Here is a 25,700-nt window from a genome sequence, read left to right as displayed (position 1 = left end):
AAGCGGGATCCAAAGGTGTGATCAAAAGTTAAGGCCCATTTGACCCGTTACTCAAGTTTGGCGACCAGAGCTCCTTATCTCCGTGTAGCGCTTCCATGGCTACCTCGAGGAGCACTCCATACGAAAAATCGTGAGAAAAGTTGATCGGAATCCAACGGTCGGATCAAAAGTTATGTCCCTTTTAACCCGTTACTCATATCTGGCCGCCCATACCTCCTCGTCACCAAGTACCGATTCCATAGCTACCCCAAGGATTACGACCTATGTAAACTCGTGCAACAAAATAAAGCGGAATCCAAAGATGTGATTAAAAGTTAAGGCCCATTTGACCCTTTACTGAAGTTTGGCGACCAGAGCTCCTTATCTCCGTGTAGCGCTTCCATGGCTACCTCGAGGAGCACTCCATACGGAAACGCGTGTGAAAAGTTGATCGAGATCCAACGGTGGGATCAAAAGTTTTGGCCCTTTTGAACCGTTCCTCAAATCTGGCCGCCCATACCTCCTCGTCACAAAGTACCGATTCCAGAGGTGCCCCAAGGATTACGACCTACGTAAACTCGTTCAACAAAATAAAGCGGGATCCAAAGGTGTGATCAAAAGTTAAGGCCCATTTGACCCGTTACTGAAGTTTGGCGACCAGAGCTCCTTATCTCCGTGTAGCGCTTCCATGGCTACCTCGAGGAGCACTCCATACGGAAACGCGTGTGAAAAGTTGATTTGGATCCAACGATGGGATCAAAAGTTTTGGCCCTTTTGACCCGTTCCTCAAATCTGGCCGCCCATACCTCCTCGTCACAAAGTACTGATTCCATAACTACCCTAAGGAGTACGACCTACGTAAACTCGTGCAACAAAATAAAGCGGGATCCAAATATGTGATCAAAAGTTAAGTCCCATATGACCCCTACTCAAGTTTGGCGACCAGAGCTCCTTATCTCCGTGTAGCAATTCCATGGATACCTCGAGGAGCACTGCATACGGAAACTCGTGTAAAAAGTTGATCGGGATCCAACGGTGGGATCAAAAGTTTTGGCCCTTTAGACCCGTTCCTCAAATCTGGCCGGCCAGACCTCCTCGTCACAAAGTACCGATTCCAAAGCTTCCCCAAGGATTACGACCTACGTAAACTCGTGCAACAAAATAAACCGGGATCCAAAGGTGTGATCAAAAGTTAAGGCCTATTTGACCAGTTACTGAAGTTTGGCGACCAGAGCTCCTTATCTCCGTGTAGCGATTCCATGGCTACCTCGAGGAGCACTCCATACGGAAACACGTGTGAAAATTTGATCGGGATCCAACGATGGGATCAAAAGTTTTGGCCCTTTTGACCAATTCCTCAAATCTGGCCGCCCATACCTCCTCGTCACAAAGTACCGATTCCAGAGCTGCCCCAAGGATTACGACCTACGTAAACTCGTGCAACAAAATAAAGCGGGATCCAAAGGTGTGATCAAAAGTTAAGGCCCATTTGACCCGTTACTGAAGTTTGGCGACCAGAGCTCCTTATCTCCGTGTAGCGCTTCCATGGCTACCTCGAGGAGCACTCCATACGGAAACGCGTGTGAAAAGTTGATCGGGATCCAACGATGGGATCAAAAGTTTTGGCCCTTTTGACCCGTTCCTCAAATCTGGCCGCCCATACCTCCTCGTCTCAAAGTACCCATTCCAGAGCTACCCCAACAAATACAAACTACGGAAACTCGTGTAAAAAAATAAAGCGGGATCCAATAGTGGGATGAAAAGTCAAGGCCTTTTTAATCCGTTACTCAAATTTCGCCGATCAGAGCTCTTTATCTCCGTGTAGCGGTCCATGGCTACCTCAAGGAGCACTCCATACGAAAACTCGTGAGAAAAGTTGATCGGAATCCAACGGTCGGATCAAAAGTTATGTCCCTTTTAACCCGTTACTCAAATCCGGCCGGCCAGACCTCCTCGTCAGTAAGTACCGATTCCATAGGTACCCCAAGGAATACGACCTATGTAAAGTCGTGCAAGAAAATAAAGCGGGATCCAAAGGTGTGATCAAAAGTTAAGGCCCATTTGACTCGTTACTCAAGTTTGGCGACCAGAGCTCCTTATCTCCGTGTAGCGCTTCCATGGCTACCTCGAGGAGCACTCCATACGAAAAATCGTGAGAAAAGTTGATCGGAATCCAACGGTCGGATCAAAAGTTATGTCCCTTTTAACCCGTTACTCATATCTGGCCGCCCATACCTCCTCGTCACCAAGTACCGATTCCATAGCTACCCCAAGGATTACGACCTATGTAAACTCGTGCAACAAAATAAAGCGGAATCCAAAGATGTGATTAAAAGTTAAGGCCCATTTGACCCTTTACTGAAGTTTGGCGACCAGAGCTCCTTATCTCCGTGTAGCGCTTCCATGGCTACCTCGAGGAGCACTCCATACGGAAACGCGTGTGAAAAGTTGATCGAGATCCAACGGTGGGATCAAAAGTTTTGGCCCTTTTGAACCGTTCCTCAAATCTGGCCGCCCATACCTCCTCGTCACAAAGTACCGATTCCAGAGGTGCCCCAAGGATTACGACCTACGTAAACTCGTGCAAGAAAATAAAGCGGGATCCAAAGGTGTGATCAAAAGTTAAGGCCCATTTGACCCGTTACTCAAGTTTGGCGACCAGAGCTCCTTATCTCCGTGTAGCGCTTCCATGGCTACCTCGAGGAGCACTCCATACGGAAACGCGTGTGAAAAGTTGATGTGGATCCAACGAAGGGATCAAAAGTTTTGGCCCTTTTGACCTGTTCCTCAAATCTGGCCGCCCATACCTCCTCGTCACAAAGTACTGATTCCATAACTACCCTAAGGAGTACGACCTACGTAAACTCGTGCAACAAAATAAAGCGGGATCCAAATATGTGATCAAAAGTTAAGTCCCATATGACCCCTACTCAAGTTTGGCGACCAGAGCTCCTTATCTCCGTGTAGCAATTCCATGGATACCTCGAGGAGCACTGCATACGGAAACTCGTGTAAAAAGTTGATCGGGATCCAACGATGGGATCAAAAGTTTTGGCCCTTTAGACCCGTTCCTCAAATCTGGCCGCCCATACCTCCTCGTCACAAAGTACCGATTCCAAAGCTGCCCCAAGGATTACGACCTACGTAAACTCGTGCAACAAAATAAACCGGGATCCAAAGGTGTGATCAAAAGTTAAGGCCTATTTGACCAGTTACTGAAGTTTGGCGACCAGAGCTCCTTATCTCCGTGTACCGATTCCATGGCTACCTCGAGGAGCACTCCATACGGAAACACGTGTGAAAATTTGATCGGGATCCAACGATGGGATCAAAAGTTTTGGCCCTTTTGACCAATTCCTCAAATCTGGCCGCCCATACCTCCTCGTCACAAAGTACCGATTCCAGAGCTGCCCCAAGGATTACGACCTACGTAAACTCGTGCAACAAAATAAAGCGGGATCCAAAGGTGTGATCAAAAGTTAAGGCCCATTTGACCCGTTACTGAAGTTTGGCGACCAGAGCTCCTTATCTCCGTGTAGCGCTTCCATGGCTACCTCGAGGAGCACTCCATACGGAAACGCGTGTGAAAAGTTGATCGGGATCCAACGATGGGATCAAAAGTTTTGGCCCTTTTGACCCGTTCCTCAAATCTGGCCGCCCATACCTCCTCGTCACAAAGTACTGATTCAAGAGCTGCCCCAAGGATTACGACCTACGTAAACTCGTGCAACAAAATAAAGCGGGATCCAAAGGTGTGATCAAAAGTGAAGGCCCATTTGACCCTTTACTCAAGTTTGGCGACCAGAGCTCCTTATGTCCGTGTAGCGATTCCATGGCTACCTCGAGGAGCGCTCCAAACGGAAACGCGTGTGAAAAGTTGATTGGGATCCAACGATGGGATCAAAAGTTTTAGCCCTTTTGACCCGTTCCTCAAATCTGGCCACCCATACCTCCTCGTCACAAAGTACCGATTCTAGAGCTGCCCCAAGGATTACGACCTACGTAAACTCGTGCAACAAAATAAAGCGGGATCCAAAGGTGTGATCAAAAGTTAAGGCCTATTTGACCCGTTACTGAAGTTTGGCGACCAGAGCTCCTTATCTCCGTGTAGCGCTTCCATGGCTACCTCGAGGAGCACTCCATACGGAAACGCGTGTGAAAAGTTGATCGGGATCCAACGGTGGGATCAAAAGTTTTGGCCCTTTTGAACCGTTCCTCAAATCTGGCCGCCCATACCTCCTCGTCACAAAGTACCGATTCCAGAGGTGCCCCAAGGATTACGACCTACGTAAACTCGTGCAACAAAATAAAGCGGGATCCAAAGGTGTGATCAAAAGTTAAGGCCCATTTGACCCGTTACTGAAGTTTGGCGACCAGAGCTCCTTATCTCCGTGTAGCGCTTTCATGGCTCCCTCGAGGAGCACTCCATACGGAAACGCGTGTGAAAAGTTGATCGGGATCCAACGATGGGATCAAAAGTTTTGGCCCTTTTGACCCGTTCCTCAAATATGGCCGCCCATACCTCCTCGTCACAAAGTACCGATTCAAGAGCTGCCCCAAGGATTACGACCTACGTAAACTCGTGCAACAAAATGAAGCGGGATCCAAAGGTGTGATCAAAAGTTAAGGCCTATTTGACCCGTTACTGAAGTTTGGCGACCAGAGCTCCTTATCTCCGTGTAGCGCTTCCATGGCTACCTCGAGGAGCACTCCATACGGAAACGTGTGTGAAAAGTTGATCGGGATCCAACGGTGGGATCAAAAGTTTTGGCCCTTTTGAACCGTTCCTCAAATCTGGCCGCCCATACCTCCTCGTCACAAAGTACCGATTCCAGAGGTGCCCCAAGGATTACGACCTACGTAAACTCGTGCAACAAAATAAAGCGGGATCCAAAGGTGTGATCAAAAGTTAAGGCCCATTTGACCCGTTACTGAAGTTTGGCGACCAGAGCTCCTTATCTCCGTGTAGCGCTTCCATGGCTACCTCGAGGAGCACTCCATACGGAAACGCGTGTGAAAAGTTGATCGGGATCCAACGGTGGGATCAAAAGTTTTGGCGCTTTTGACCCGTTCCTCAAATCTGGCCGCCCATACCTCCTTGTCACAAAGTACCGATTCCAGAGCTGCCCCAAGGATTACGACCTACGTAAACTCGTGCAACAAAATAAAGCGGGATCCAAAGGTGTGATCAAAAGTTAAGGCCCATTTGACCCGTTACTCAAGTTTGACGACCAGAGCTCCTTATCTCCGTGTAGCGATTCCATGGCTACCTTGAGGGGCACTCCATACGGAAACGCGTGTGAAAAGTTGATCGGGATCCAACGGTGGGATCAAAAGTTTTGGCCCTTTTGACCAGTTCCTCAAATCTGGCCGCCCATACCTCCTCGTCTCAAAGTACCGATTCTAGAGCTGCCCCAAGGATTACGACCTACGTAAACTCGTGCAACAAAATAAAGCGGGATCCAAAGGTGTGATCAAAAGTTAAGGGCCATTTGACCCGTTACTCAAGTTTGGCGACGAGAGCTCCTTATCTCCGTGTAGCGCTTCCATGGCTACCTCGAGGAGCCCTCCATACGGAAAAACATGTGAAAAGTTTATCGGGATCCAACGGTGGGATCAAAGGTTTTGGCCCTTTTGACCCGTTCGTCAAATCTGGCCGCCCATACCTCCTCGTCACAAAGTACCGATTCCAGAGCTGCCCCAAGGATTACGACCTACATAAACTCGTGCAACAAAATAAAGCGGGATCTAAAGGTGTGATCAAAAGTTATGGCCTATTTGACCCGTTACTGAAGTTTGGCGACCAGAGCTCCTTATCTCCGTGTAGCGATTCCATGGCTACCTCGAGGAGCACTCCATACGGAAACGCGTGTGAAAAGTTGATCGGGATCCAACGGTGGGATCAAACGTTTTGGCCCTTTTGACCAGTTCCTCAAATCTGGCCGCCCATACCTCCTCGTCACAAAGTACCGATTCTAGAGCTGCCCCAAGGATTACGACCTACGTAAACTCGTGCAACAAAATAAAGCGGGATCCAAAGGTGTGATCAAAAGTTAAGGCCCATTTGACCCGTTACTCAAGTTTGGCGACCAGAGCTCCTTATCTCCGTGTAGCGCTTCCATGGCTACCTCGAGGAGCCCTCCATACGGAAAAACGTGTGAATAGTTGATCGGGATCCAACGGTGGGTCAAAGGTTTTGGCCCTTTTGACCCGTTCCTCAAATCTGGCCGCCCAGACCTCCTCGTCACAAAGTACCGATTCCATAGCTGCCCCATGGATTACGACCTACGTAAACTCGTGCAACAAAATAAAGCGGGATCCAAAGGTGTGATCAAAAGTTAAGGCCCATTTGACCCGTTACTCAAGTTTGGCGACCAGAGCTCCTTATCTCTGTGTAGCGATTCCATGGCTACCTCGAGGGCACTCCATACGGAAACGCGTATGAAAAGTTGATCGGGATCCAACAGTGGGATCAAAAATTTTGGCCCTTTCGACCCGTTCCTCAAATCTGGCCGCCCATACCTCCTTGTCACAAAGTACCGATTCCAGAGCTGCCCCAAGGATTACGACCCACGTAAACTCGTGCGACAAAATAAACCAGGATCCAAAGGTGTGATCAAAAGTTAAGGCCCATTTGAACCGTTACTGAAGTTTGGCGACCGGAGCTCCTTGTCTCCGTGTAGCGATTCCATGGCTACGTCGAGGAGCACTCCATACAGAAACGCGTGTGAAAAGTTGATCGGGATCCAACGATGGGATCAAAAGTTTTGGCCCTTTTGACCCGTTCCTCAAATCTGGCCGCCCATACCTCCTCGTCACAAAGTACCGATTCAAGAGCTGCCCCAAGGATTACGACCTACGTAAACTCGTGCAACAAAATAAAACGGGATCCAAAGGTGTGATCAAAAGTTAAGGCCCATTTGACCCGTTACTCAAGTTTGGCGACCAGAGCTCCTTATGTCCGTGTAGCGATTCCATGGCTACCTCGAGGAGCACTCCAAACGGAAACGCGTGTGAAAAGTTGATTGGGATCCAATGATGGGATCAAAAGTTTTAGCCCTTTTGACCCGTTCCTCAAATCTGGCCGCCCATACCTCCTCGTCACAAAGTACCGATTCTAGAGCTGCCCCAAGGATTACGACCTACGTAAACTCGTGCAACAAAATAAAGCGGGATCCAAAGGTGTGATCAAAAGTTAAGGGCCATTTGACCCGTTACTCAAGTTTGGCGACGAGAGCTCCTTATCTCCGTGTAGCGCTTCCATGGCTACCTCGAGGAGCCCTCCATACGGAAAAACATGTGAAAAGTTTATCGGGATCCAACGGTGGGATCAAAGGTTTTGGCCCTTTTGACCCGTTCGTCAAATCTGGCCGCCCATACCTCCTCGTCACAAAGTACCGATTCCAGAGCTGCCCCAAGGATTACGACCTACGTAAACTCGTGCAACAAAATAAAGCGGGATCTAAAGGTGTGATCAAAAGTTATGGCCTATTTGACCCGTTACTGAAGTTTGGCGACCAGAGCTCCTTATCTCCGTGTAGCGATTCCATGGCTACCTCGAGGAGCACTCCATAAGGAAACGCGTGTGAAAAGTTGATCGGGATCCAACGGTGGGATCAAACGTTTTGGCCCTTTTGACCAGTTCCTCAAATCTGGCCGCCCATACCTCCTCGTCACAAAGTACCGATTCTAGAGCTGCCCCAAGGATTACGACCTACGTAAACTCGTGCAACAAAATAAAGCGGGATCCAAAGGTGTGATCAAAAGTTAAGGCCCATTTGACCCGTTACTCAAGTTTGGCGACCAGAGCTCCTTATCTCCGTGTAGCGCTTCCATGGCTACCTCGAGGAGCCCTCCATACGGAAAAACGTGTGAATAGTTGATCGGGATCCAACGGTGGGTCAAAGGTTTTGGCCCTTTTGACCCGTTCCTCAAATCTGGCCGCCCAGACCTCCTCGTCACAAAGTACCGATTCCATAGCTGCCCCATGGATTACGACCTACGTAAACTCGTGCAACAAAATAAAGCGGGATCCAAAGGTGTGATCAAAAGTTAAGGCCCATTTGACCCGTTACTCAAGTTTGGCGACCAGAGCTCCTTATCTCTGTGTAGCGATTCCATGGCTACCTCGAGGGCACTCCATACGGAAACGCGTATGAAAAGTTGATCGGGATCCAACAGTGGGATCAAAAATTTTGGCCCTTTCGACCCGTTCCTCAAATCTGGCCGCCCATACCTCCTTGTCACAAAGTACCGATTCCAGAGCTGCCCCAAGGATTACGACCCACGTAAACTCGTGCGACAAAATAAACCAGGATCCAAAGGTGTGATCAAAAGTTAAGGCCCATTTGAACCGTTACTGAAGTTTGGCGACCGGAGCTCCTTGTCTCCGTGTAGCGATTCCATGGCTACGTCGAGGAGCACTCCATACAGAAACGCGTGTGAAAAGTTGATCGGGATCCAACGATGGGATCAAAAGTTTTGGCCCTTTTGACCCGTTCCTCAAATCTGGCCGCCCATACCTCCTCGTCACAAAGTACCGATTCAAGAGCTGCCCCAAGGATTACGACCTACGTAAACTCGTGCAACAAAATAAAACGGGATCCAAAGGTGTGATCAAAAGTTAAGGCCCATTTGACCCGTTACTCAAGTTTGGCGACCAGAGCTCCTTATGTCCGTGTAGCGATTCCATGGCTACCTCGAGGAGCACTCCAAACGGAAACGCGTGTGAAAAGTTGATTGGGATCCAATGATGGGATCAAAAGTTTTAGCCCTTTTGACCCGTTCCTCAAATCTGGCCGCCCATACCTCCTCGTCACAAAGTACCGATTCTAGAGCTGCCCCAAGGATTACGACCTACGTAAACTCGTGCAACAAAATAAAGCGGGATCCAAAGGTGTGATCAAAAGTTAAGGGCCATTTGACCCGTTACTCAAGTTTGGCGACGAGAGCTCCTTATCTCCGTGTAGCGCTTCCATGGCTACCTCGAGGAGCCCTCCATACGGAAAAACATGTGAAAAGTTTATCGGGATCCAACGGTGGGATCAAAGGTTTTGGCCCTTTTGACCCGTTCGTCAAATCTGGCCGCCCATACCTCCTCGTCACAAAGTACCGATTCCAGAGCTGCCCCAAGGATTACGACCTACGTAAACTCGTGCAACAAAATAAAGCGGGATCTAAAGGTGTGATCAAAAGTTATGGCCTATTTGACCCGTTACTGAAGTTTGGCGACCAGAGCTCCTTATCTCCGTGTAGCGATTCCATGGCTACCTCGAGGAGCACTCCATAAGGAAACGCGTGTGAAAAGTTGATCGGGATCCAACGGTGGGATCAAACGTTTTGGCCCTTTTGACCAGTTCCTCAAATCTGGCCGCCCATACCTCCTCGTCACAAAGTACCGATTCTAGAGCTGCCCCAAGGATTACGACCTACGTAAACTCGTGCAACAAAATAAAGCGGGATCCAAAGGTGTGATCAAAAGTTAAGGCCCATTTGACCCGTTACTCAAGTTTGGCGACCAGAGCTCCTTATCTCCGTGTAGCGCTTCCATGGCTACCTCGAGGAGCCCTCCATACGGAAAAACGTGTGAATAGTTGATCGGGATCCAACGGTGGGTCAAAGGTTTTGGCCCTTTTGACCCGTTCCTCAAATCTGGCCGCCCAGACCTCCTCGTCACAAAGTACCGATTCCATAGCTGCCCCATGGATTACGACCTACGTAAACTCGTGCAACAAAATAAAGCGGGATCCAAAGGTGTGATCAAAAGTTAAGGCCCATTTGACCCGTTACTCAAGTTTGGCGACCAGAGCTCCTTATCTCTGTGTAGCGATTCCATGGCTACCTCGAGGGCACTCCATACGGAAACGCGTATGAAAAGTTGATCGGGATCCAACAGTGGGATCAAAAATTTTGGCCCTTTCGACCCGTTCCTCAAATCTGGCCGCCCATACCTCCTTGTCACAAAGTACCGATTCCAGAGCTGCCCCAAGGATTACGACCCACGTAAACTCGTGCGACAAAATAAACCAGGATCCAAAGGTGTGATCAAAAGTTAAGGCCCATTTGAACCGTTACTGAAGTTTGGCGACCGGAGCTCCTTGTCTCCGTGTAGCGATTCCATGGCTACGTCGAGGAGCACTCCATACAGAAACGCGTGTGAAAAGTTGATCGGGATCCAACGATGGGATCAAAAGTTTTGGCCCTTTTGACCCGTTCCTCAAATCTGGCCGCCCATACCTCCTCGTCACAAAGTACCGATTCAAGAGCTGCCCCAAGGATTACGACCTACGTAAACTCGTGCAACAAAATAAAACGGGATCCAAAGGTGTGATCAAAAGTTAAGGCCCATTTGACCCGTTACTCAAGTTTGGCGACCAGAGCTCCTTATGTCCGTGTAGCGATTCCATGGCTACCTCGAGGAGCACTCCAAACGGAAACGCGTGTGAAAAGTTGATTGGGATCCAACGATGGGATCAAAAGTTTTAGCCCTTTTGACCCGTTCCTCAAATCTGGCCGCCCATACCTCCTCGTCACAAAGTACCGATTCTAGAGCTGCCCCAAGGATTACGACCTACGTAAACTCGTGCAACAAAATAAAGCGGGATCCAAAGGTGTGATCAAAAGTTAAGGCCTATTTGACCCGTTACTGAAGTTTGGCGACCAGAGCTCCTTATCTCCGTGTAGCGATTCCATGGCTACCTCGAGGAGCACTCCATACGGAAACGCGTGTGAAAAGTTGATCGGGATCCAACGGTGGGATCAAAAGTTTTGGCGCTTTTGACCCGTTCCTCAAATCTGGCCGCCCATACCTCCTCGTCACAAAGTACCGATTCCAGAGCTGCCCCAAGGATTACGACCTACGTAAACTCGTGCAACAAAATAAAGCGGGATCCAAAGGTGTGATCAAAAGTTAAGGCCCATTTGACCCGTTACTCAAGTTTGACGACGAGAGCTCCTTATCTCCGTGTAGCGCTTCCATGGCTACCTTGAGGGGCACTCCAAACGGAAACGCGTGTGAAAAGTTTATCGGGATCCAACGGTGGGATCAAAGGTTTTGGCCCTTTTGACCCGTTCGTCAAATCTGGCCGCCCATACCTCCTCGTCACAAAGTACCGATTCCAGAGCTGCCCCAAGGATTACGACCTACGTAAACTCGTGCAACAAAATAAAGCGGGATCTAAAGGTGTGATCAAAAGTTATGGCCTATTTGACCCGTTACTGAAGTTTGGCGACCAGAGCTCCTTATCTCCGTGTAGCGATTCCATGGCTACCTCGAGGAGCACTCCATACGGAAACGCGTGTGAAAAGTTGATCGGGATCCAACGGTGGGATCAAACGTTTTGGCCCTTTTGACCAGTTCCTCAAATCTGGCCGCCCATACCTCCTCGTCACAAAGTACCGATTCTAGAGCTGCCCCAAGGATTACGACCTACGTAAACTCGTGCAACAAAATAAAGCGGGATCCAAAGGTGTGATCAAAAGTTAAGGCCCATTTGACCCGTTACTCAAGTTTGGCGACCAGAGCTCCTTATCTCCGTGTAGCGCTTCCATGGCTACCTCGAGGAGCCCTCCATACGGAAAAACGTGTGAATAGTTGATCGGGATCCAACGGTGGGTCAAAGGTTTTGGCCCTTTTGACCCGTTCCTCAAATCTGGCCGCCCAGACCTCCTCGTCACAAAGTACCGATTCCATAGCTGCCCCATGGATTACGACCTACGTAAACTCTTGCAACAAAATAAAGCGGGATCCAAAGGTGTGATCAAAAGTTAAGGCCCATTTGACCCGTTACTCAAGTTTGGCGACCAGAGCTCCTTATCTCTGTGTAGCGATTCCATGGCTACCTCGAGGGCACTCCATACGGAAACGCGTATGAAAAGTTGATCGGGATCCAACAGTGGGATCAAAAATTTTGGCCCTTTCGACCCGTTCTTCAAATCTGGCCGCCCATACCTCCTTGTCACAAAGTACCGATTCCAGAGCTGCCCCAAGGATTACGACCCACGTAAACTCGTGCGACAAAATAAACCAGGATCCAAAGGTGTGATCAAAAGTTAAGGCCCATTTGAACCGTTACTGAAGTTTGGCGACCGGAGCTCCTTGTCTCCGTGTAGCGATTCCATGGCTACGTCGAGGAGCACTCCATACAGAAACGCGTGTGAAAAGTTGATCGGGATCCAACGATGGGATCAAAAGTTTTGGCCCTTTTGACCCGTTCCTCAAATCTGGCCGCCCATACCTCCTCGTCACAAAGTACCGATTCAAGAGCTGCCCCAAGGATTACGACCTACGTAAACTCGTGCAACAAAATAAAACGGGATCCAAAGGTGTGATCAAAAGTTAAGGCCCATTTGACCCGTTACTCAAGTTTGGCGACCAGAGCTCCTTATGTCCGTGTAGCGATTCCATGGCTACCTCGAGGAGCACTCCAAACGGAAACGCGTGTGAAAAGTTGATTGGGATCCAACGATGGGATCAAAAGTTTTAGCCCTTTTGACCCGTTCCTCAAATCTGGCCGCCCATACCTCCTCGTCACAAAGTACCGATTCTAGAGCTGCCCCAAGGATTACGACCTACGTAAACTCGTGCAACAAAATAAAGCGGGATCCAAAGGTGTGATCAAAAGTTAAGGCCTATTTGACCCGTTACTGAAGTTTGGCGACCAGAGCTCCTTATCTCCGTGTAGCGATTCCATGGCTACCTCGAGGAGCACTCCATACGGAAACGCGTGTGAAAAGTTGATCGGGATCCAACGGTGGGATCAAAAGTTTTGGCGCTTTTGACCCGTTCCTCAAATCTGGCCGCCCATACCTCCTCGTCACAAAGTACCGATTCCAGAGCTGCCCCAAGGATTACGACCTACGTAAACTCGTGCAACAAAATAAAGCGGGATCCAAAGGTGTGATCAAAAGTTAAGGCCCATTTGACCCGTTACTCAAGTTTGACGACGAGAGCTCCTTATCTCCGTGTAGCGCTTCCATGGCTACCTTGAGGGGCACTCCAAACGGAAACGCGTGTGAAAAGTTTATCGGGATCCAACGGTGGGATCAAAGGTTTTGGCCCTTTTGACCCGTTCGTCAAATCTGGCCGCCCATACCTCCTCGTCACAAAGTACCGATTCCAGAGCTGCCCCAAGGATTACGACCTACGTAAACTCGTGCAACAAAATAAAGCGGGATCTAAAGGTGTGATCAAAAGTTATGGCCTATTTGACCCGTTACTGAAGTTTGGCGACCAGAGCTCCTTATCTCCGTGTAGCGATTCCATGGCTACCTCGAGGAGCACTCCATACGGAAACGCGTGTGAAAAGTTGATCGGGATCCAACGGTGGGATCAAACGTTTTGGCCCTTTTGACCAGTTCCTCAAATCTGGCCGCCCATACCTCCTCGTCACAAAGTACCGATTCTAGAGCTGCCCCAAGGATTACGACCTACGTAAACTCGTGCAACAAAATAAAGCGGGATCCAAAGGTGTGATCAAAAGTTAAGGCCCATTTGACCCGTTACTCAAGTTTGGCGACCAGAGCTCCTTATCTCCGTGTAGCGCTTCCATGGCTACCTCGAGGAGCCCTCCATACGGAAAAACGTGTGAATAGTTGATCGGGATCCAACGGTGGGTCAAAGGTTTTGGCCCTTTTGACCCGTTCCTCAAATCTGGCCGCCCAGACCTCCTCGTCACAAAGTACCGATTCCATAGCTGCCCCATGGATTACGACCTACGTAAACTCTTGCAACAAAATAAAGCGGGATCCAAAGGTGTGATCAAAAGTTAAGGCCCATTTGACCCGTTACTCAAGTTTGGCGACCAGAGCTCCTTATCTCTGTGTAGCGATTCCATGGCTACCTCGAGGGCACTCCATACGGAAACGCGTATGAAAAGTTGATCGGGATCCAACAGTGGGATCAAAAATTTTGGCCCTTTCGACCCGTTCCTCAAATCTGGCCGCCCATACCTCCTTGTCACAAAGTACCGATTCCAGAGCTGCCCCAAGGATTACGACCCACGTAAACTCGTGCGACAAAATAAACCAGGATCCAAAGGTGTGATCAAAAGTTAAGGCCCATTTGAACCGTTACTGAAGTTTGGCGACCGGAGCTCCTTGTCTCCGTGTAGCGATTCCATGGCTACGTCGAGGAGCACTCCATACAGAAACGCGTGTGAAAAGTTGATCGGGATCCAACGATGGGATCAAAAGTTTTGGCCCTTTTGACCCGTTCCTCAAATCTGGCCGCCCATACCTCCTCGTCACAAAGTACCGATTCAAGAGCTGCCCCAAGGATTACGACCTACGTAAACTCGTGCAACAAAATAAAACGGGATCCAAAGGTGTGATCAAAAGTTAAGGCCCATTTGACCCGTTACTCAAGTTTGGCGACCAGAGCTCCTTATGTCCGTGTAGCGATTCCATGGCTACCTCGAGGAGCACTCCAAACGGAAACGCGTGTGAAAAGTTGATTGGGATCCAACGATGGGATCAAAAGTTTTAGCCCTTTTGACCCGTTCCTCAAATCTGGCCGCCCATACCTCCTCGTCACAAAGTACCAATTCTAGAGCTGCCCCAAGGATTACGACCTACGTAAACTCGTGCAACAAAATAAAGCGGGATCCAAAGGTGTGATCAAAAGTTAAGGCCTATTTGACCCGTTACTGAAGTTTGGCGACCAGAGCTCCTTATCTCCGTGTAGCGATTCCATGGCTACCTCGAGGAGCACTCCATACGGAAACGCGTGTGAAAAGTTGATCGGGATCCAACGGTGGGATCAAAAGTTTTGGCGCTTTTGACCCGTTCCTCAAATCTGGCCGCCCATACCTCCTTGTCACAAAGTACCGATTCCAGAGCTGCCCCAAGGATTACGACCTACGTAAACTCGTGCAACAAAATAAAGCGGGATCCAAAGGTGTGATCAAAAGTTAAGGCCCATTTGACCCGTTACTCAAGTTTGACGACCAGAGCTCCTTATCTCCGTGTAGCGATTCCATGGCTACCTTGAGGGGCACTCCAAACGGAAACGCGTGTGAAAAGTTGATCGGGATCCAACGGTGGGATCAAAAGTTTTGGCCCTTTTGACCAGTTCCTCAAATCTGGCCGCCCATACCTCCTCGTCTCAAAGTACCGATTCTAGAGCTGCCCCAAGGATTACGACCTACGTAAACTCGTGCAACAAAATAAAGCGGGATCCAAAGGTGTGATCAAAAGTTAAGGGCCATTTGACCCGTTACTCAAGTTTGGCGACGAGAGCTCCTTATCTCCGTGTAGCGCTTCCATGGCTACCTCGAGGAGCCCTCCATACGGAAAAACATGTGAAAAGTTTATCGGGATCCAACGGTGGGATCAAAGGTTTTGGCCCTTTTGACCCGTTCGTCAAATCTGGCCGCCCATACCTCCTCGTCACAAAGTACCGATTCCAGAGCTGCCCCAAGGATTACGACCTACGTAAACTCGTGCAACAAAATAAAGCGGGATCTAAAGGTGTGATCAAAAGTTATGGCCTATTTGACCCGTTACTGAAGTTTGGCGACCAGAGCTCCTTATCTCCGTGTAGCGATTCCATGGCTACCTCGAGGAGCACTCCATACGGAAACGCGTGTGAAAAGTTGATCGGGATCCAACGGTGGGATCAAACGTTTTGGCCCTTTTGACCAGTTCCTCAAATCTGGCCGCCCATACCTCCTCGTCACAAAGTACCGATTCTAGAGCTGCCCCAAGGATTACGACCTACGTAAACTCGTGCAACAAAATAAAGCGGGATCCAAAGGTGTGATCAAAAGTTAAGGCCCATTTGACCCGTTACTCAAGTTTGGCGACCAGAGCTCCTTATCTCCGTGTAGCGCTTCCATGGCTACCTCGAGGAGCCCTCCATACGGAAAAACGTGTGAATAGTTGATCGGGATCCAACGGTGGGTCAAAGGTTTTGGCCCTTTTGACCCGTTCCTCAAATCTGGCCGCCCAGACCTCCTCGTCACAAAGTACCGATTCCATAGCTGCCCCATGGATTACGACCTACGTAAACTCGTGCAACAAAATAAAGCGGGATCCAAAGGTGTGATCAAAAGTTAAGGCCCATTTGACCCGTTACTCAAGTTTGGCGACCAGAGCTCCTTATCTCTGTGTAGCGATTCCATGGCTACCTCGAGGGCACTCCATACGGAAACGCGTATGAAAAGTTGATCGGGATCCAACAGTGGGATCAAAAATTTTGGCCCTTTCGACCCGTTCCTCAAATCTGGCCGCCCATACCTCCTTGTCACAAAGTACCGATTCCAGAGCTGCCCCAAGGATTACGACCCACGTAAACTCGTGCGACAAAATAAACCAGGATCCAAAGGTGTGATCAAAAGTTAAGGCCCATTTGAACCGTTACTGAAGTTTGGCGACCGGAGCTCCTTGTCTCCGTGTAGCGATTCCATGGCTACGTCGAGGAGCACTCCATACAGAAACGCGTGTGAAAAGTTGATCGGGATCCAACGGTGGGATCAAAAGTTTTGGCGCTTTTGACCCGTTCCTCAAATCTGGCCGCCCATACCTCCTCGTCACAAAGTACCGATTCCAGAGCTGCCCCAAGGATTACGACCTACGTAAACTCGTGCAACAAAATAAAGCGGGATCCAAAGGTGTGATCAAAAGTTAAGGCCCATTTGACCCGTTACTCAAGTTTGACGACCAGAGCTCCTTATCTCCGTGTAGCGATTCCATGGCTACCTTGAGGAGCACTCCATACGGAAACGCGTGTGAAAAGTTGATCGGGATCCAACGGTGGGATCAAAAGTTTTGGCCCTTTTGACCAGTTCCTCAAATCTGGCCGCCCATACCTCCTCGTCACAAAGTACCGATTCTAGAGCTGCCCCAAGGATTACGACCTACGTAAACTCGTGAAAAAAAAATAAAGCGAGATCCAAAGGTGGGATCAAAAGTTAAGACCCTTATGACCCGTTACTCATGTTTGGCGACCAGAGCTCCTTATCTCCGTGTAGCGATTCCATGGCTACCTCGAGGAGCACTCCATACGGAAACTCGTGTGAAAAGTTGATAGGGATCCAACGGTGGGATCAAAAGTTATGGCCCTTTTAACCGGTTACTCAAATCCGGTCGCCAATACCTCCTCGTCAGTAAGTACAGATTCCATAGCTACCCCAAGGATTACGAACTACGTAAACTCGTGAAAAAAAATAAAGCCAGATCCAAAGGTGGGATCAAAAGTTAAGACCCTTATGACCCGTTACTCATGTTTGGCGACCAGAGCTCCTTCTCTCCGTGTAGCGATTCCATGGCTACCTCGAGGAGCACTGCATACGGAAACTCGTGTGAAAAGTTGATCGGGATCCAACGATGGGATCAAAAGTTATGGCCCTTTTAACCCTTTACTCAAATCAGGTCGGCCAAACCTCCTCGTCACCAAGTACTGATTCCACAGCTACCCCAAGGATTACGACCTACGGAAACTCGTGGAAAAAAATAAAGCGGGATTCAAAGGTGGGATCAAAAGTTAAGACCCTTATGACCCGTTACTCATGTTTGGCGACCAGAGCTCCTTCTCTCCGTGTAGCGATTCCATGGCTACCTCGAGGAGCACTCCATACGGAAACTCGTGTGAAAAGTTGGTCGGGATCCAACGGTGGGATCAAAAGTTATGGCCCTTTTTACCCGTTACTCAAATCTGGAGGGCCAGACCTCCTCGTCACCAAGTACCGATTCCACAGCCACCCCAAGGATTACGACCTACGTAAACTCGTGAAAAAAAATAAAGCGAGATCCAAAGGTGGGATCAAAAGTTAAGACCCTTATGACCCGTTATTCTAATTTAGCCGACTAACTCTCCTTATCTTCGTGTAGAGAGTTCATGGCTACCTCGAGGAGCACTGCATACGGAAACTCGTGTGAAAAGTTGATCGGGATCCAACAGTGGGATCAAAAGTTATGGCCCTTTTTACCCGTTACTCAAATCTGGCCGCCCATACCTCCTCGTCACCAAGTACCAATTCCATAGCTACCCCAAGGATTACGACCTACGGAAACTCGTGGAAAAAAATAAAGCACGATCCAAAGGTGGGATCAAAAGTTAAGGCCTATTTGACCCCATACTCAAGTTTGGCGCCAGAGCTCCTTATCTCCGTGTAGTGATTCCATGGCTACCTCGAGGAGCACTCCATACGGAAACTCGTGTGAAAAGTTGATTGGGATCCAACGGTCGGATCAAAAGTTATAGACCTTTTCAACCCTTTACTCGAATCTGGCCGGCCAGACCTCCTCGTCACCAAGTACGATTCCACAGCCACCCCAAGGATTACGACCTACGTAAACTCGTGAAAAAAAATAAAGCGAGATCCAAAGGTGGGATCAAAAGTTAAGACCCTTATGACCCGTTACTCTAATTTAGCCGACCAACTCTCCTTATCTTCGTGTAGCGAGTCCATGGCTACCTCGAGGAGCACTGCATACGGAAACTCGTACGAAAAGTTGATTGGGATCCAACGGTGGGATCAAAAGTTGTGGCCCTTTTAACCCGTTACTCAAATCTAGTCGCCCATACCTCCTCGTCAGAAAGTACCAATTCCAGAGCTGCCCCAAGGATTACGACCTACGGAAACTCGTGGAAAAAAATAAAGCACGATCCAAAGGTGGGATCAAAAGTTAAGGCCCATTTGACCCCATACTCAAGTTTGGCGACCAGAGCTTCTTATCTCCGCGTAGCGATTCCATGGCTACCTCGAGGAGCACTCCATATGAAAACTCGTGTGGAAAGTTGATCGGGATCCAACGGTCGGATCAAAAGTTATGGCCCTTTAAACCCGTTACTCGAATCTGGCCGGCCAGACCTCCTCGTCACCAAGTACCGATTCCACAGCCACCCCAAGGATTACGACCTACGTGAACTCGTGAAAAAAAATAAAGCGAGATCCAAAGGTGGGATCAAAAGTTAAGACCCTTATGACCCTTTACTCTAATTTAGCCGACCAACTCTCCTTATCTTCATGTAGCGAGTCCATGGCTACCTCGAGGAGCACTGCATACGGAAACTCGTGTGAAAAGTTGATCTAGATCCAACGGTGGGATCAAAAGTTATGGCCCTTTTAACCCGTTACTCAAATCTGGTCGCCCATACCTCCTCGTCACCAAATACCGATTCCAAAGCTACACCAAGGATTACGACCTACGTAAACTCGTGAAAAAAATAAAGCGAGATCCAAAGGTGGGATCAAAAGTTAAGACCCTTATGACCCGTTACTCATGTTTGGCGACCAGAGCTCCTTATCTCCGTGTAGCGATTCCATGGCTACCTCGAGGAGCACTCCATATAGAAACTCGTGTGAAACGTTGATCGGGATCCAACGGTCAGATCAAAAGTTATGGCCTTTTTAACCCGTTACTCGAATCTGGCCGGCCAAACCTCCTCGTCACCAAGTACCGATTCCACAGCCACCCCAAGGATTACTACCTACGTAAACACGTGAAAAAAAATAAAGTGAGATCCAAAGGTGGGATCAAATGTTAAGACCCTTATGACCCGTTACTCTAATTTAGCCGACCAACGCTCCTTCTCTCTGTGTATCGATTCCATGGCTGCTTCGAGGAGCACTGCATACGGAGACTCGTTTGAAAAGTTGATCGGGATCCAACGGTGGGATCAAAAGTTATGGCCCTTTTAACCCGTTACTCAAATCTGGCCGCCCATACCTCCTCGTCACCAAGAACCAATTCCATAGCTACCCCAAGGATTACGACCTACGTAAACTCGTGAAAAAAATAAAGCGGGATCCAAAGGTGTGATCAAAAGTTAAGGCCCATTTGACCCGTTAGTCAAGTTTGGCGACCAGAGCTCCTTATCTCCGTGTTGCGATTCCATGGCTACCTCAAGGAGCACTCCATATGGAAACTCGTGTGAAAAGTTGATCGGGATCCAACGGTCGGATCAAAAGTTATGGCCCTTTTAACCCGTTAATCAAATTTGGCCGTCCAGACCTCCTCGTCACCAAGTACCAATTCCATAGCAACCCCAAGGATTACGACCTATGGAAACTAGTGGAAAAAAATAAAACGCGATCCAAAAGTAGGATAAAAAGTTAAGGCCCATTTGACCCGATACTCAAGTTTCGCGACCAGAGCTCCTTATCTCCATGTAGCGATTCCATGGCTACCTAGAGAGCACTCCATACAGAAACTCGTGTGAAACGTTGATCGGGATCCAACGGTCGGATCAAAAGTTATGGCCCTTTTAACCTGTTAATCCAATCTGGCCGTCCAGACCTGCTCGTCAGTAAGTACCGATTCCATATCTACCCCAAGGATTACGACCTACGTAAACTCGTGAAAAAAATAAAGCGGGATCCAAAGGTGTGATCAAAAGTTAAGGCCCATTTAACCCGATACTCATGTTTGGCGACCAGAGCTGCTTATCTCCGTGTAGCGATTCCATGGCTACCTCGAGGAGCACTGCATACGGAAACTCGTGTGAAAAGTTGATCGGGATCCAATGGTGGGATCAAAAGTTATGGCCCTTTTAACCCGTTACTCAAATCTAGCCGCCCATACCTCCTCGTCACCAAGAACCAATTCCATAGCTACCCCAAGGATTACGTCCTATGGAAACTAGTGGAAAAAAATAAAGCGCGATCCAAAGGTGGGATCAAAAGTTAAGGCCCATTTGACCCGATACTCAAGTTTGGCGACCAGAGCTCCTTATCTCCGTGTAGTGATTCCATGGCTACCTAGAGAGCACTCCATACAGAAACTCGTGTGAAACATTGATCGGGATCCAATGGTAGGATCAAAAGTTATGGCCCTTTTAACCCGTTACTCGAATCTGGCCGGCCAAACCTCCTCGTCACCAAGTATCGATTCCACAGCCACCCCAAGGATTACTACCTACGTAAACTCGTGAAAAAAAATAAAGCGAGATCCAAAGGTGGGATCAAAAGTTAAGACCCTTATGACCCGTTACTCTAATTTAGCCGACCAACGCTCCTTGTCTCCGTGTATCGATTCCATGGCTACTTCGAGGAGCACTGCATACGGAAACTCGTATGAAAAGTTGATCGGGATCCAACGGTGGGATCAAAAGTTATGGCCCTTTTAACCCGTTACTCAAATCTGGCCGTCCAGATCTCCTCGTCAGTAAGTACTGTTTCTATAGCTACCCCAAGGATTACGACCTACGTAAACTCGTGAAAAAAATAAAACGGGATCCAAAGGTGTGATCAAAAGTTAAGGCCCATTTGACCCGTTAGTCAAGTTTGGCGACCAGAGCTCCTTATCTCCGTGTAGCGATTCCATGGCTACTTCGAGGAGCACTCCATACGGAAACTCGTGTGAAAAGTTGATCGGGATCCAACGGTCGGATCAAAAGTTATGGCCCTTTTAACCCGTTACTCAAATCTGGCCGCCCATACCTCCTCGTCACCAAGAACCAATTCCATAGCTACCCCAAGGATTACGACCTACGTAAACTCGTGAAAAAAATAAAGCGGGATCCAAAGGTGTGATCAAAAGTTAAGGCCCATTTGACCCGTTAGTCAAGTTTGGCGACCAGAGCTCCTTATCTCCGTGTTGCGATTCCATGGCTACCTCAAGGAGCACTCCATATGGAAACTCGTGTGAAAAGTTGATCGGGATCCAACGGTCGGATCAAAAGTTATGGCCCTTTTAACCCGTTAATCAAATTTGGCCGTCCAGACCTCCTCGTCACCAAGTACCAATTCCATAGCAACCCCAAGGATTACGACCTATGGAAACTAGTGGAAAAAAATAAAACGCGATCCAAAAGTAGGATAAAAAGTTAAGGCCCATTTGACCCGATACTCAAGTTTCGCGACCAGAGCTCCTTATCTCCATGTAGCGATTCCATGGCTACCTAGAGAGCACTCCATACAGAAACTCGTGTGAAACGTTGATCGGGATCCAACGGTCGGATCAAAAGTTATGGCCCTTTTAACCTGTTAATCCAATCTGGCCGTCCAGACCTGCTCGTCAGTAAGTACCGATTCCATATCTACCCCAAGGATTACGACCTACGTAAACTCGTGAAAAAAATAAAGCGGGATCCAAAGGTGTGATCAAAAGTTAAGGCCCATTTAACCCGATACTCAAGTTTGGCGACCAGAGCTGCTTATCTCCGTGTAGCGATTCCATGGCTACCTCGAGGAGCACTGCATACGGAAACTCGTGTGAAAAGTTGATCGGGATCCAATGGTGGGATCAAAAGTTATGGCCCTTTTAACCCGTTACTCAAATCTAGCCGCCCATACCTCCTCGTCACCAAGAACCAATTCCATAGCTACCCCAAGGATTACGTCCTATGGAAACTAGTGGAAAAAAATAAAGCGCGATCCAAAGGTGGGATCAAAAGTTAAGGCCCATTTGACCCGATACTCAAGTTTGGCGACCAGAGCTCCTTATCTCCGTGTAGTGATTCCATGGCTACCTAGAGAGCACTCCATACAGAAACTCGTGTGAAACATTGATCGGGATCCAATGGTAGGATCAAAAGTTATGGCCCTTTTAACCCGTTACTCGAATCTGGCCGGCCAAACCTCCTCGTCACCAAGTATCGATTCCACAGCCACCCCAAGGATTACTACCTACGTAAACTCGTGAAAAAAAATAAAGCGAGATCCAAAGGTGGGATCAAAAGTTAAGACCCTTATGACCCGTTACTCTAATTTAGCCGACCAACGCTCCTTGTCTCCGTGTATCGATTCCATGGCTACTTCGAGGAGCACTGCATACGGAAACTCGTATGAAAAGTTGATCGGGATCCAACGGTGGGATCAAAAGTTATGGCCCTTTTAACCCGTTACTCAAATCTGGCCGTCCAGATCTCCTCGTCAGTAAGTACTGTTTCTATAGCTACCCCAAGGATTACGACCTACGTAAACTCGTGAAAAAAATAAAACGGGATCCAAAGGTGTGATCAAAAGTTAAGGCCCATTTGACCCGTTAGTCAAGTTTGGCGACCAGAGCTCCTTATCTCCGTGTAGCGATTCCATGGCTACTTCGAGGAGCACTCCATACGGAAACTCGTGTGAAAAGTTGATCGGGATCCAACGGTCGGATCAAAAGTTATGGCCCTTTTAACCCGTTACTCAAATCTGGCCGCCCATACCTCCTCGTCACCAAGAACCAATTCCATAGCTACCCCAAGGATTACGACCTACGTAAACTCGTGAAAAAAATAAAGCGGGATCCAAAGGTGTGATCAAAAGTTAAGGCCCATTTGACCCGTTAGTCAAGTTTGGCGACCAGAGCTCCTTATCTCCGTGTTGCGATTCCATGGCTACCTCAAGGAGCACTCCATATGGAAACTCGTGTGAAAAGTTGATCGGGATCCAACGGTCGGATCAAAAGTTATGGCCCTTTTAACCCGTTAATCAAATTTGGCCGTCCAGACCTCCTCGTCACCAAGTACCAATTCCATAGCAACCCCAAGGATTACGACCTATGGAAACTAGTGGAAAAAAATAAAACGCGATCCAAAAGTAGGATAAAAAGTTAAGGCCCATTTGACCCGATACTCAAGTTTCGCGACCAGAGCTCCTTATCTCCATGTAGCGATTCCATGGCTACCTAGAGAGCACTCCATACAGAAACTCGTGTGAAACGTTGATCGGGATCCAACGGTCGGATCAAAAGTTATGGCCCTTTTAACCTGTTAATCCAATCTGGCCGTCCAGACCTGCTCGTCAGTAAGTACCGATTCCATATCTACCCCAAGGATTACGACCTACGTAAACTCGTGAAAAAAATAAAGCGGGATCCAAAGGTGTGATCAAAAGTTAAGGCCCATTTAACCCGATACTCAAGTTTGGCGACCAGAGCTGCTTATCTCCGTGTAGCGATTCCATGGCTACCTCGAGGAGCACTGCATACGGAAACTCGTGTGAAAAGTTGATCGGGATCCAATGGTGGGATCAAAAGTTATGGCCCTTTTAACCCGTTACTCAAATCTAGCCGCCCATACCTCCTCGTCACCAAGAACCAATTCCATAGCTACCCCAAGGATTACGTCCTATGGAAACTAGTGGAAAAAAATAAAGCGCGATCCAAAGGTGGGATCAAAAGTTAAGGCCCATTTGACCCGATACTCAAGTTTGGCGACCAGAGCTCCTTATCTCCGTGTAGTGATTCCATGGCTACCTAGAGAGCACTCCATACAGAAACTCGTGTGAAACATTGATCGGGATCCAATGGTAGGATCAAAAGTTATGGCCCTTTTAACCCGTTACTCGAATCTGGCCGGCCAAACCTCCTCGTCACCAAGTATCGATTCCACAGCCACCCCAAGGATTACTACCTACGTAAACTCGTGAAAAAAAATAACGCGAGATCCAAAGGTGGGATCAAAAGTTAAGACCCTTATGACCCGTTACTCTAATTTAGCCGACCAACGCTCCTTGTCTCCGTGTATCGATTCCATGGCTACTTCGAGGAGCACTGCATACGGAAACTCGTATGAAAAGTTGATCGGGATCCAACGGTGGGATCAAAAGTTATGGCCCTTTTAACCCGTTACTCAAATCTGGCCGTCCAGATCTCCTCGTCAGTAAGTACTGTTTCTATAGCTACCCCAAGGATTACGACCTACGTAAACTCGTGAAAAAAATAAAACGGGATCCAAAGGTGTGATCAAAAGTTAAGGCCCATTTGACCCGTTAGTCAAGTTTGGCGACCAGAGCTCCTTATCTCCGTGTAGCGATTCCATGGCTACTTCGAGGAGCACTCCATACGGAAACTCGTGTGAAAAGTTGATCGGGATCCAACGGTCGGATCAAAAGTTATGGCCCTTTTAACCCGTTACTCAAATCTGGCCGCCCATACCTCCTCGTCACCAAGAACCAATTCCATAGCTACCCCAAGGATTACGACCTACGTAAACTCGTGAAAAAAATAAAGCGGGATCCAAAGGTGTGATCAAAAGTTAAGGCCCATTTGACCCGTTAGTCAAGTTTGGCGACCAGAGCTCCTTATCTCCGTGTTGCGATTCCATGGCTACCTCAAGGAGCACTCCATATGGAAACTCGTGTGAAAAGTTGATCGGGATCCAACGGTCGGATCAAAAGTTATGGCCCTTTTAACCCGTTAATCAAATTTGGCCGTCCAGACCTCCTCGTCACCAAGTACCAATTCCATAGCAACCCCAAGGATTACGACCTATGGAAACTAGTGGAAAAAAATAAAACGCGATCCAAAAGTAGGATAAAAAGTTAAGGCCCATTTGACCCGATACTCAAGTTTCGCGACCAGAGCTCCTTATCTCCATGTAGCGATTCCATGGCTACCTAGAGAGCACTCCATACAGAAACTCGTGTGAAACGTTGATCGGGATCCAACGGTCGGATCAAAAGTTATGGCCCTTTTAACCTGTTAATCCAATCTGGCCGTCCAGACCTGCTCGTCAGTAAGTACCGATTCCATATCTACCCCAAGGATTACGACCTACGTAAACTCGTGAAAAAAATAAAGCGGGATCCAAAGGTGTGATCAAAAGTTAAGGCCCATTTAACCCGATACTCAAGTTTGGCGACCAGAGCTGCTTATCTCCGTGTAGCGATTCCATGGCTACCTCGAGGAGCACTGCATACGGAAACTCGTGTGAAAAGTTGATCGGGATCCAATGGTGGGATCAAAAGTTATGGCCCTTTTAACCCGTTACTCAAATCTAGCCGCCCATACCTCCTCGTCACCAAGAACCAATTCCATAGCTACCCCAAGGATTACGTCCTATGGAAACT

The sequence above is a fragment of the Populus nigra genome, chromosome 14 (assembly GCF_951802175.1).
Source record: "Populus nigra chromosome 14, ddPopNigr1.1, whole genome shotgun sequence".
In the NCBI taxonomy this organism is placed as follows: Eukaryota; Viridiplantae; Streptophyta; class Magnoliopsida; order Malpighiales; family Salicaceae; genus Populus; species Populus nigra.
The sequence above is the reverse complement of the archived record's forward strand: the minus strand, read 5'-3'. Positions refer to the sequence as shown.